The sequence below is a fragment of the Mustela erminea genome, chromosome 12 (genome assembly GCF_009829155.1).
Source record: "Mustela erminea isolate mMusErm1 chromosome 12, mMusErm1.Pri, whole genome shotgun sequence".
NCBI classification, from domain to species: domain Eukaryota; kingdom Metazoa; phylum Chordata; class Mammalia; order Carnivora; family Mustelidae; genus Mustela; species Mustela erminea.
The window spans coordinates 7,682,713-7,695,827 of NC_045625.1; the positions used below are offsets into that span (position 1 = coordinate 7,682,713).

The 13,115-nt window shown below is 39.6% G+C and overlaps 1 protein-coding gene across 3 annotated transcripts in view; it reads right to left on the reverse strand.

The window, feature by feature from the left end:
- STXBP1 (syntaxin binding protein 1) overlaps window positions 1–13,115 on the reverse strand; it is a 73,035-nt gene that overhangs the window by 57,847 nt on the left and 2,073 nt on the right. The window lies entirely within an intron of this gene.

Genomic DNA, 13,115 nt, shown 5'->3' on the forward strand with positions numbered 1-13,115 from the left:
ATGTCAGTCTTCTCTCCAGCCACTGCTACTTCTCCATCCCTGGCAGAGCTCACCACACTCACCTCAACTGTCTTGAGCCCGGGCACGATAGGGGCTTCCTAATGCCATCCTCTGAGCCCCCTCAGTATCCTTCCCTCCCACCAGACTCCATGCAGCAACTAGAGATCTTTCTAAACTAAATTCTTCTTCTTTTTTTATGTGGGGCCTGAACTCATGACCCTGAGATCAAGAGGCAGATAGTCTACCCACTGAGCCAGCCAGGCACCCCCTAAATTCTAACCCATCTCCCTGACTTAAAACCTTCAGTGGTGTTCTACTGCTCCTGGAATAAAGATAAAAGTCCTTCACGAGGATAAGAAAGCCCCAAGCACCCCTCCAACTTCTCTCTGCATGCTCCCTCACCCCACAGCTCCTAGCACATTGAACTTCTCTTTCTCATGCTCTTGCTGAGCTGGGACATTCACCTACTTGACTGACTCTCCCCTGGGCCCCACTAACACCATCCTTTTCCTGGCTAACTCCTCTCGTCCTCCAGGTCTCCCTCAGCCTCCTTCATTCCCCAGGCCTTGTTGGAGGCTTCCCCATGTGCTCCAGTATCATCACATGATTGTGCGCCTCTCACGGCACTCACCACGATGTGCTACCACTGTCTGTCTGAATCCCACTAGAATAGATCTACTTCTACACCAGTGTATCTGCTGCCCTTACCACAGCTGCTGGCACAGAGGAGACTGGATAAATACTGGCTGAATGAATGAAAACAACTGGTCCCAGAACCCTCTAAGGCATGCTAAAATGGAAATAAGCTGTGATTTATGGTTGGGGTTTCTCTGACATCTCAGAAATCCTCCAACAAGCAGTGACTGCCGGTGAGTCTGATTCAAATCTGTATCTTCACAGCTAGGCTCCAGGAATTTTTTAAAAATTTGTTTGTTTTTCTCTACTTTTCTCCATCTCTCTCTAATTTTGTTGTTGTTGCTATTTCCAAGAATGAAATAGGTTTTCCTAGTGTGATAAATACTTATTATCTCATCCACTTCCTGCAAGGTCAGCTTTTAGGCCAAACAATTAGCAGAGATTTAAAGTGAAACATCATGAGGCATCTGGCTGGCTTGGCTGGTACAGCATGAGACAAACTTATTTTTTATTTTTTTTTTTTTAACAGCATGAGACTCTTGATCTTCGGATTGTTAGTTTGAGCCCCACACTGGATATAGAGTTTACTTAAAAATAAATACATAAATAATAAATAAATAAGTAAAATGAAATATCAGTGGCATATGAGAAACAGGAAAAAAAAGGAAATCTGTCCTCCAAGAGCTTGCAATTTGAGCCACCAGTAGTTATTCCTGCTTCAGAGCCCCAGAGACACAGATTAAGATTAAGACCAGATCAGTGTATATCAAAAGCAAACTGCTTTGTTTTAAGCAATGCAAACTCTCCTAAGGGGCATCAGAATGGACAACAGCTAGCTGTCGTCTAGTGGTGATTATATCCTGTGTCTATCCAAAGCACAGTGATTCATTTCCTTGACTCTTCTAATAACTTATTCACTAAACTTTAGCAATAAACTAATCTCTGTAATTATATCTGTAAGGGGGTAATAACCCCTTATAGTGATTCTTTATTTTCTTCCAAGCAATTTTTTTAATATTATTTAATGTAAGCCTTGAAAGAATTGGGTGATGCTGAGATCAGCATTCCTAATTTAAAAGGTTTAATAAGATGTCCAGGTCACCTAACCACTAAACGTGAGAATTGGAACAGTCAGGGGGATGTTCTGACTTCTGGTCCAGAATTTTGTCCACTTATCCAATACTGCTTCTCGTGGATTTTAAATAAATAAATAAATAAATAAATAAGGAAGAAGTAAGTAAAACTCTCACTTGATAAAATTCACATGAAGTCAACTTGCCCTAACTTTAATGGTAGGAACAGCCCTGCCCGGTAGCAACTAACTGGCTGAAGTAATCAGAGATCAAGCTAGGGTTTCTCCAAGCATTTCTCATATACATGAGTCATGGGACCAGGGTTCAACTTTTATGGCTGTTGAATTGCTGGTGATGACTATAAAATTTGACCTGCCTACTCCACTAAAAAAAAGATACTCCATTAGGTATGAAACACGTATTTGTCTCAGAGGTGCTGCATGCCAAAAAAGCCAGAGGGAAACGCATTTAGTGCACATTCAATCAGTCCTTTTTGGATGCCATGGCAGATACATGTTCTCTTATATCTGATGGGTAACACATGTTACCTGAGTCCCAAACCACCTCTTATGGGAATTTTGCCCCAATTTAAACTACTAAAAAAGAGAGGGGGAGCACACCTGGATGGCTCAGTCAGTTAAGTCTCTGACTCTTGATTTCAGCTCAGGTCATGATCTCAGGGTGGTGAGATCTAGAATCCCCATACAGGGCTCCATGCTGGGTGTGGAGCTTGCTTAAAGTTCTCTCCCCGTCTGTCTTCCCCACCTTGAGTGCTCTAAAATAAACAAATTTTTAAAACGGCAAGCCAAAGCTGTACTCAGATGAAAATTCATATCTTTTGATACTTTGTGAGGAAAAAAATTAACCAATCATAAAATAGAAGGAAAAACTTAAAAAAAAAAAAAAGACAAAGGGGGTATCTGTGTGGCTCAGTTGGTTAAGCATCTGCCTTCAGCTCAGGTCATGCATAATCCCAGGGTCCAGAGATCAGGCCCTACATCAGGCTCCCTGCTCAGTGAGGAGTCTGCTTCTCTCTCTCTTTCTGCCCCTACCCTGCTCATTCTCTCTCTCTCTTCCTCTCTCTCTCCCTCAAATAAATCTTTTTAAAATATTTTATTTATTTGACAGAAAGAGAGAGAGATCATAAGTAGGCAGAGAGGCAGGCAGAGAGAGAGGGGGAAGCAGGCTCCCCACCGAGCAGAGAGCCCAATGTGGGGCTTGATCCCAGGACCCTAAGACCATGACCTGAGCCAAAGGCAGAGGCTTAAGCCACTAAGTCACCCAAGTGCCCCTCAAATAAAGTCTTTAAATAAATTAATTACAAAAATAAAAATAAAAAAGACAATTAAGAGGCACCTGGGTGGCATAGTCATCAAGTATCTGACTCTTGGTTTCAGCTCAGGTCATGATCTCAGAATCCTAGGATTGAGCACAGAGTGGGGCTCTATGCTCAGTGGGGAATCTGATAAATTTTCCCTCTCCCTTTCCCTCTGCCCCTCCCGTGTATGTGTGTGTGTGTGTGTGTGTGTGTGCTTGCACGTGCTCGCTCTCTCTCCTTTCTAAAATAAATTTTAAAAAATAAATAAAAGTTAAAAAGAATGAAAATAGATAAGTCTCCAGCACATATTTCCATGAAAATAATAGCATAAACAGGGTAAAATGAGAAAGAGGATCATAACAACTAATATAAAAGATATTTTCTAAATTAACAAACTTAATTCAAGGTTAATAAATTTAAAATTTTTAAGTTGAAAGGCCTGTTTTATAGGAAAATACAAATGGCCAAAATTAACTAAAAAGTAGACCATTTGGATAAGCAAATTAATCAAATATTTATCCTCTCTCCTCAAAAAGCAACAAATTCAAATACTTTTATGGATAAACCACTTCTGACATTTAAGGAAGGGAATTCTTATGTTATTTCACCTATTCTGAAATATACAGAAAGATGGGAAACATTCCATTTCATTTAATGAAAAAAAAATTCTGATACAAGAGATCTGAAAAAGATTAAAAAGAGAGAAAAAATATACACATGTAAAATATGGTTTTCAGTTGTTCATTTCAAGTATGTATTTTTTTTTTAAGATTTTATTTATTTATTTGACAGAGAGAGATCACAAGTAGGCAGAGAGGCAGGCAGAGAGAGGAAGGAAAGCAGGCTCCCCGCCGAGCGCGAGAGCCCGATGCGGGGCTTGATCCCAGGACCCTGGAACCACGACCTGAGCCGAAGGCAGAGGCTTTAACCCACTGAGTCACCCAGGTGCCCCCATTTCAAGTATGTATTGAGTGCCTACTATGTACCAGTACTCTTCTCAGTGCTAGGGACACTTCAGTGAACAAAATAGTCTGTGCTCTCATACAGCTTACATTTGGCTGGTGAAAGCAAGGATGACAAGTGAGTAAGAAATGTCAGAGAGTGACAGTTCAGCATAGTAAGGAGGGGATAGGAAATTCTGGAGGGAAGTTTCTATTTTATATAAAGTAGTCAAAGAAGATCTCACTAGTAAGGTGGCATTTGGCCAGAAATTAAAGGAATTAAGGGAACAAGCCTATTTCAGACATAGGGAACAACAAACACTGAGCCCTGAGATGGGAATATAATTGAAATGATCAAAGTACGGTCAGAGGGCTCCAATATTAATAAATATAGATGCAACAACAGTAGGTAGAATTTAACAATACAGGAAAAGGATAATACATGACAACAAAGTCAAGTTTGTTCCAGAAAAGCAACGATATCCAATATTATAATTAATTAGATTACATTAATAGATTAGATAAGAGAAACTATATGATCATTTCAAAAGAAACTGAAAAAGCAGTTAATACTGATTTAAAAAACAAACTCTTGGTAAGGTGGAACTAAACGGAAGTCGTTCGAATATCACTTCCCCAGGGAAGCTTTCTCTAAGCTTTCCTGACTTAAGCCAGCCCTCCCTGTGTTCATAGTGTCCTGTACCATTTCCTTGCGATTCTTACCACAATTGTGCTATTTTTTGTACTATCTGTAAAACAACTAAGTTAGAATCCTTTTTTTAAAAAAGTGAGGAGTTTAGGGGTGCCTGGCTGGCTCAGTCAGTAAAGCATGTGACTCTTGGAGTGATGAGTTGAAGCCCCATGTTGGGCATGGAGCCTACTAAAAATAAAATATAACATAATATAATATCAATAAATAATGGGCAAGTAAATAAATAAATAAGGAGGTTTTCAAATATATATATATGTATGTACGTACGTATGTATTTATATTAGAGAAAGAGGAGGGGCAGAGGGAAAGAGAATCTTAAGCAGATTCCATGCTAAGGGTAGAGCCCGATGCAGGGCTGGATCCCACAACCCTGAGATCACCACTTCAGCTAACCAAGAGCTGGACACTTAACTGACTGTGCCACCCAAGCACCCAGTTAAGCACACCAGGAGGTTTTTTGGTTTTGTTTTGTTTTGTTTTTTTTAAAGATTTTATGTATGTATGTATATATTTATTTATCGAAGAGAGACAGCACACCTGTGTATACAGGTCATGGGAGGGGCGGGGGCGGGTGGAGAGAGAAAGACTCTCAAACAGACTGTGTGCTGAGCTGGGAGCCTCACTCAAGGCTCAATCCCAGAACCCTGAGATCATGACCTAAATGGAAATCAAGAGTCAGGTACTCAAATGACTAAGACACCCAGGTGCCCCAAATAAGGATTTTTCAAAATATGATACTTTTAAATAATAAACTAGGAATAAATACATAATGGGGCCACTCAGCAACTGTAACTTCAAAATCAGGGGGAGTGGAAGGGGGAGAAGCAGGCTTCCTGCTGAGCAGGGAGCCTGATGCAGGGCTCAATCCAGGACCCTGGGATTATGACCTGAGCCAAAGGCAGATGCTTAATGACCGAGCCACCCAGGTGCCCCAACTTTTAAATTTTAAATGAATTGTCTAAAAGGACAGAATCACTACCACTACAAGAAAAAGTTGTGCTTTCTTTTTTTTAAAAGATTTTATTTATTTATTTGAGAGAGACACAGTGAGAGAGAACATGAGCGAGGAGAAGGTCAGAGAGAGAAGGAGACTCCCTTTGGAGCTGGGAGCCGGATGCGGGACTCTGGGATCATGACCTGAGCCGAAGGTAGTCGTCCAACCAACTGAGCCACCCAGGCGTCCCTGTGCTTTTTTTTTTTAAAGACATTATTTATTTGAGAGGGAGAGAGCACGAGGAGGGTAGTGGCAGAGGGAAAGGGAGAAACAGACTCCCTGCTGAGTGGGAAGCCTGACGCAGGCCAGTCCCAGGACCTGAGATCATGACCTGGGCTGACCAACGCTAAACCGACTGAGCCACACAGGTGCCCTAAGAAAAAGTTGTTTTTAATCAAAAGTATACAGAAAAAAAGATAAAAGGCAGAAGATTAATGAAATATAGATAAACTGGTTAGATTTAAGTACACACTTATCATTAATTGAAGCTTTCCACTTTTACAGTGGAGTAAAAATAATAACTTCAAATGAAAATAATACATAGATTAGAAATGGAATTTTAACAACCTAATTTAAAAATAAAAATAGGCAAAGGAGGGTGCCTGGGTGGCTCAGTTGGTTGGGCATCTGCCTTTGACTCAAGTCATGATCCCAGGGTCCTAGGATCAAGGTCCATATCAGTTTCTGTTTAGTGGGGAGTCTGCATCTCCTTCTCCCTCTGCTCCTCCCCCTGCTCCTTCTCTCTCACTCACTCTCTCTCAAATAAATAAATAAAATCTTTTAAAAAGGGGGGGGCAAAGGAGAGACACCTGGGTGGCTCAGCCAGTTGTGTCCAACTCTTGATTTTGGCTCAGGTCATGATATCAGGATTGTGAGATCAAGTCTTGCATGGGGCTCCACACTGGGTATGGAGCCTGCTTAAGATTTTCTCTCTCCCTCTCCCTCTGCCCCCCCAAAATAAAAATACTAAGTGAATGAATGAATTAATAAAAATGGGCAGGGCGCCTGGGTGGCTCAGTGGGTTAAGCCGCTGCCTTCGGCTCAGGTCATGATCTCAGGGTCCTGGGATCGAGTCCCGCGTCGGGCTCTCTGCTTAGCAGGGAGCCTGCTTCCATCTCTCTCTCTCTCTCCGTCTGCCTCTCCATCTACTTGTGATCTCTCTCTATCAAATAAATAAATAAAATCTTTAAAAAAATAAAAATAAAAATAAAATAAATAAAAATGGGCAAAGGACATGTCTAGACATCTTTTCAAAGAAGATATACAAATGGCCCAAGAAGCACATGAAAAAAATGCTTATCACTAGCCATCAGGGAATTGCAAATCAAAACCACAATGGAATACCACTTCATACCCAACAGGATGGCTATATGAAAAAAGGTGGATAATAACAAGTATTGGCAAGGATGTTATGAATTGGAATCCTTATGCGCTGCTGTGGGAACCTGCTGCAGCCACTCTGGGAAAGGAAATGGTAACTCTTTCCTCAAACAGTTAAACATAGTTACCATATGACCCAGTAATTTTATTCCCAGGTATCTACCCAAGTGAATTGAAAAGACCTGTTTAAAAAAATTAAAATAAGAAAAAAATAAATGTAACATAAGTCTTCTATTCCATGAATATGGTATATCACTTCATTTATTTAAGCCTTCTTTGATTTCTTTCATCAGTGTTTTATACCTTTCAGCATATAGATCTAGAACATATTCCATTAGATTGATACTAAATATCTCATTTTTTTCATTCTATTGGCAATAATACTATTTAAAATTTCAATTTCTATATAGATTTTTTTTAGGATTATTTATTTATTTATTTATTTGTCAGAGAGAGAGAGAGTGAGAGAGTGCACAAGCAGGCAGAGGTGGAGAGAGAAGTAGGCTCCCTGCCAAACAAGGAGCCCAATGCAAGACTTGATCCCAGGACCCTGGAATCACAACATGAGCCAAAGGCAGTGGCTTAACCGAATGAGCCACCCAGGAGTCCCTCTATATAGATTTTTGTAAACTGACTTTGTATTTTGCAACTTTGCTAAACTATATATAATTCTCTTCATAGCGCTGCTCCCTTATTTGTGAAGTGAAAAATTGTGATTTCCACATTGTAATACACCTAAGAAACTAAAAGATTGAAAGTAAATTTGTTAAAATATCAATTCTTCCCAAACTGATCTATAGATCCGACACAATTCCAACCAAAATCCCAGAAAGATTTTTTAAAATAGAAATAGATATGCTGATGATTCTATAATTTATATGGAAAAGCAAATGAACCAAAAGAACCAAAACGATTATGAAAAAAAAAGAACAAAAGTTGGAGAACTCACAATACCTGGTTTCCAGTGTTACTTTAAAGCTACAGTAATTGGCACAGAGTGGATTTTGGTGAAAGCATACATACAGATCAGTGAAACAGAACACTGAGTCCAGAAATGGACCCACCCATATATGACCAACTGATTTTCAACAAAGAACAAAGACAATTCAATGGAAAAGGGATAGTCTTTTCAATAAATGGGGCTAGGACAACTAGACACCCACATACAAAAAAAAATTCACACACACACAAATGAAGCTCCTGACAAAATACACAAAAATTAACTCAAAATGGATCAAAGATTAAGTATAAGGCCTAAAACGATAATACTGCTAGAAAAAAAAACAGAAAATTTATAAAACAAAAAATCTTTGTGAATTTAGGCTGGGCAAGGATTTCTTAGGCTACCAAAAACACAATCTATAAAAGAAGAAATTGATAAACTAAAACTTCTCTGAGAAATACTCTTCATAGAATGAAGAGATGAGACACAACTGTAAGAAAAGATTTGTAAATCATATAACTGATAAAGGACTTGCACCCAGAATATATAAAGACCTGGGGCGCTTGGGTGGCTCAGTGGGTTAGAGCCTCTGCCTTCGGCTCAGGTCATGGTCCCAGGATCCTGGGATCGAGCCCCACATCGGGCCCCTCTGCTCGACAGGGAGCCTGCTTCCCCCTCTCTCTCTGCCTGCCTCTCTGCCTACTTGTGATCTCTGTCACAAGTGATCACTTGTGATCTTTATAAATAAATAAAATCTTAAAAAATATATATATACATATATATATATATATATATATATATAAATACCTCTCAAAACTCAATCATAAAAAAATAACCCAATGAAAAATATACAAAACATTTGGACATTTCACCAAAGATACACAGATGATGCTAAATACATGAAAATATGCTTCTCATCATCATCAGTCATTAGCAAAAGACAAATTAAAACCATCATACAGGGGCACCTGGGTGGCTCAGTGGGTTAAGCATCTGCCTTCAGCTTGGGTCATGATTCCAGGCTCCTGGGATTAAGCCCTGTGTGGGGCTTCCTGCTCAGCAGGGAGTCGGCTTCTCTCTCTCTCTCTCTCATAAATAAATAAATAATCTTTTAAAAAAATAAAAATAAAACCATCATACCAATACCCATCAGAATGGCTTTCTCTTTCTTCCTTCTCCCTCCTTCCCCCCTTTCTCTCCTTCTTTCTTAGTAGGCTCCACACCCAGTGTGGAGATCAGTGCCAAGCTGAATTCACAACTCTGAAATAAAAGAACTGAGCTGAGATCAAGAGTTGGATGCTTGGGGCGCCTGGGTGGCTCAGTGGGTTAAAGCCTCTGCCATCGGCTAGGGTCAAGATCTCAGGGTCCTGAGATCAAGCCCCGCATCGGGCTCTCTGCTCAGCATGGAGTCTGCTTCCCCCTCTCTCTTTGCCTGCCTCTCTGCCTACTTGTGATCTGTCTGTCAAATAAATAAATAAAATCTTAAAAAAAAAAAAAGAAACCCTTTAAAAAAAAAAAAAAAGAGTTGGATGCTTAACCAACTTGAGCCCCAGTGCCCCAGAAGGGCTAAAATTTTAAAAACATATAACCATGTACTAACAAGGAATGTTGGTAGGAATGTAAAATGGTATAGTACTTAGGACCCCAATTTGACAGCTTCTTATCATCTTATCAGATGACCCATTAATTCCACTTAGGTATTTACATATCCAAGTGATCTGGTCACATAGAAACCTGTGCGAACTCTTATAGAAGTATTTGCAATTGTCCAAATGTCCTTCAGCTGGCAAAGTATGCATCCACACAAAAGAACAGCAGTCAACAATAAGAAGGAACAAACTACAGACACACGCCACATGGTGACTCTCGAGCACATTATACTAAGGTTAAAGAGGTCATATTTAAAAAGCTACATATTTTATGATTCTAGCAATGTGACATTCTGGGAGAGGCAAAAACTAGAGGGACAGAAAACACCTCAGTGTTTGTCCGGGGCTGGGGGTGGAAGTAGAGGTTGACTAGAAAGGGCAGCACAAGGGAATTTAAGGAGGTCATGATACTGTGCTGTATTTTGGGTACGGTGGTGGTCACATGACTATATGTAATGGCTGAAACATGAAGTGCTGTTCATTTTAAAAGGGTGAATTTTGTTGTATGCAAATTACACCTAGATTTTAAAACTGGAAAAAATATAATATGTATGTAATATACTGCAAAAAATACTTATTATTTGTATGCTAACTGAAGTTTCTACAGAAAAAAGGGAAGTGCAAGAATGAATGAAGACGGGGCGCCTGGGTGACTCAGTGGGTTAAGCCTCTGCCTTCAGCTCCGGTCATGATCTTAGGATCCCTGGGATCGAGCCCTGCATCGGGCTCTCTGCTCAGCGGGTAGCCTGTTTCCCCCTCTCTCTCTGCCTGCCTCTCTGCCTACTTGTGATCTCTGTCTGTCAAATAAATAAATAAAATCTTTAAAAAAAAAAAAAAAAAGAATGAATGAAGACTGCTTCTGTCTAGGTGTCCTCTCAATTTCTGACACATCCTATGAATCATGGCCCCATCTGAAAAAGGTATGTACTTGATGTGAAAATCGAAACTGCATTCTTTTCCAGAGGAATGTGATTCCTACAAACAAACATGAGGAGAAATTGCTAGCAGCTAGGAAACAACGAGAAAGACAAATAGTACATTTTAAACTCCTCGCATCGTTGTAATATACTGACAAAACTTCTGGAAACAGAAAGACTCTGGATTACAACATGGATTTACAAATTGAAATGTCATCTATTAACATAAAATAGATATAAAATGCCCAGAAAATGAAATCCTCCTTTCCCTTACAATCTCTTTGTAGAGACCAGAAAACAAATAGATTTTATAGAAATAAAGAAAAAAGGGGAAAGATAAAGGGTAGAACTGGAAACAGAAATTGGGTCAGAATGCAACTTGTCCATCGGTTCTTCAGGCCGATTCTCCCATTTCCCAGTTCATTTGCACCTCTGTCAAGAAATTTTTTTAGGGGCGCCCTGGGTGGCTCAATCAATAAATATCCGTCTTTGACTCAGGTCATGATTCCAGGGTCCTGGGATCAAGCCCCACATCAGGCTCCCTACTCAATGGGAAGCCTGTTTCTCCCTTTCCCACCCCACCCCCCGCTTGTGTTCCTTCTCTTACTGTGTCTCTCTCTGTCAAATAAATAAATAAATTCTTAAAAAAAAAAAAAGAAAGAAAGAAAGAAAAATATTTTAAAAGAATGTATTTATTTATTTATTGGAGAGAGAGAGCACAAACAGGGAGGGAGGAGGAGCAGAGGGAGAGGGAGAAGCAGGCTCCCCACTGAGCAGGGACACCCAATGCTGCAGATGCCAGGGTTCAATCCCAGGACCCCGAATCATCTGAGCCAAAGGCAGACACTTAACCGACTGAGCCACCCATGTGCCCGTTTCAGGAAATTTATCTGAAACTCCTTTCTCCCACCAAACTCTGGCCCCACAGGACAGATAAACTAGTCTATCTTGTGCTCAAAATCCTCTAAACACTTACTAACCCTTTTCGTGGACCTTTTCATGATGATAATATTTACTGAATTTACTGTATGCTAAGAACAGTGCTAAGTGATACGCTATCTCTTATAACCCTCATAGAACCCCTCAAGGTAGCTGCTATCATTACTCATATCATAGTTAAGAAACAGGCACAAAAAGATTCCCTTATTTGCCAAAGTCACGTGGCCAGTACGTGGTGAATCAGAATTTTATCCCAGGTAGTCTAATTTCAAGAACCCATTCTCTGAATTGCTATATGTAAAGATTAAGTCACTCATTCAACTACTACTGAGTCCCAAGCACTAATTCACATACTAAGGATAGACAAAAGGATAAGACAAGGTTCTGCTCTCCCCTGAAGGAACTTCTGGTCTAGTTGGGCAAGACTAACAACAAAAAGACATACAATACACTGAGTTTATCCAGTGTGGGGGAAGCGGTGGGGGGGCGGGAGACAGGAAAAACTTGGAAGTAACACAGGAAGCTCCCCAGGATTGTCTGCGTCTATCACAACAGCATGAGTGTCCCACATCTTAGTCTCCCATAGTTCCTAGCAGGTTGTGGACAAACATTGCTGGATGAATAGCTTAAAGGTGGCCTACCTCCTCGAATTCTGTTGTGTCGGTACCTACTGTCACTATAAAAGTCTGCTCAGAAAAATGTGAGAAGTAGCCAAAAACTAATTTATCTTCCTTTCCATTGTATGCTTCATTCATTGACATTCAGTAAGTATTTACCGATGGCTGACAGAATCAGACACTGTTCTTAGCAAGGAGTACAGTGGTGAACATACCACATAAAGACCTTATTCTCATTCAAGTGGATGAATCCATCAAAGAAATAACAAAAAAAAAAAAAAAAAGAAAGAAAGAACGACAAAAAACAAACAGAAACAAAAACAACTACAAAAAACAAAACAAACCTGAACAAGATCGTTTCAGTTAATTTGAAGTGCTACAAAGAAAATAAAATGAGGAAATACAATCAACAGTGACTATCAGGTGTTGATTTAGGTTGGGAAGACCAGGCTGCATAGAGGGCATTTAAACTGGTGCGTGTTGGTTAAAAAATTCTTTATTTTACTTTTATTTTTAGAGATACAAAGGAATAACTAGAAACCCTGTCCAGAATTAGGAGCCAAAATTAACCTGTGTCACTGACAAGGAATTGCAATAATATTTTTTCCAAAAATTTATATATAACTCAAACGTTATCAGAACAGATGCTGTTTACACATTCACCAATTTTATGTAAAACTGATTTGCTTTCCATATGCAGTGGTCTTGCTTTATTTCAGAAAATAAATTTTAACTGTTTTGCATTTTTTTTAACCCCTTATGATGGCTTCTAAAAAGGCAGGGGAGGAGGGCATTAAAGAGCTAACACTTCAACAGGGGTGCTGGCAAAGGGATGCAAAAACTTATTTCTATAACACTTAAGGTTTTCATTTTAAAAGCACAATATTCAAATATAATATCTGAAAGAATGTAACATGTAACACAACATTCCATATTTCGAAACCCTTTAAAAAGACTACTGGAAGGAAATGGTGTATATAGAATAATGAAGTTATT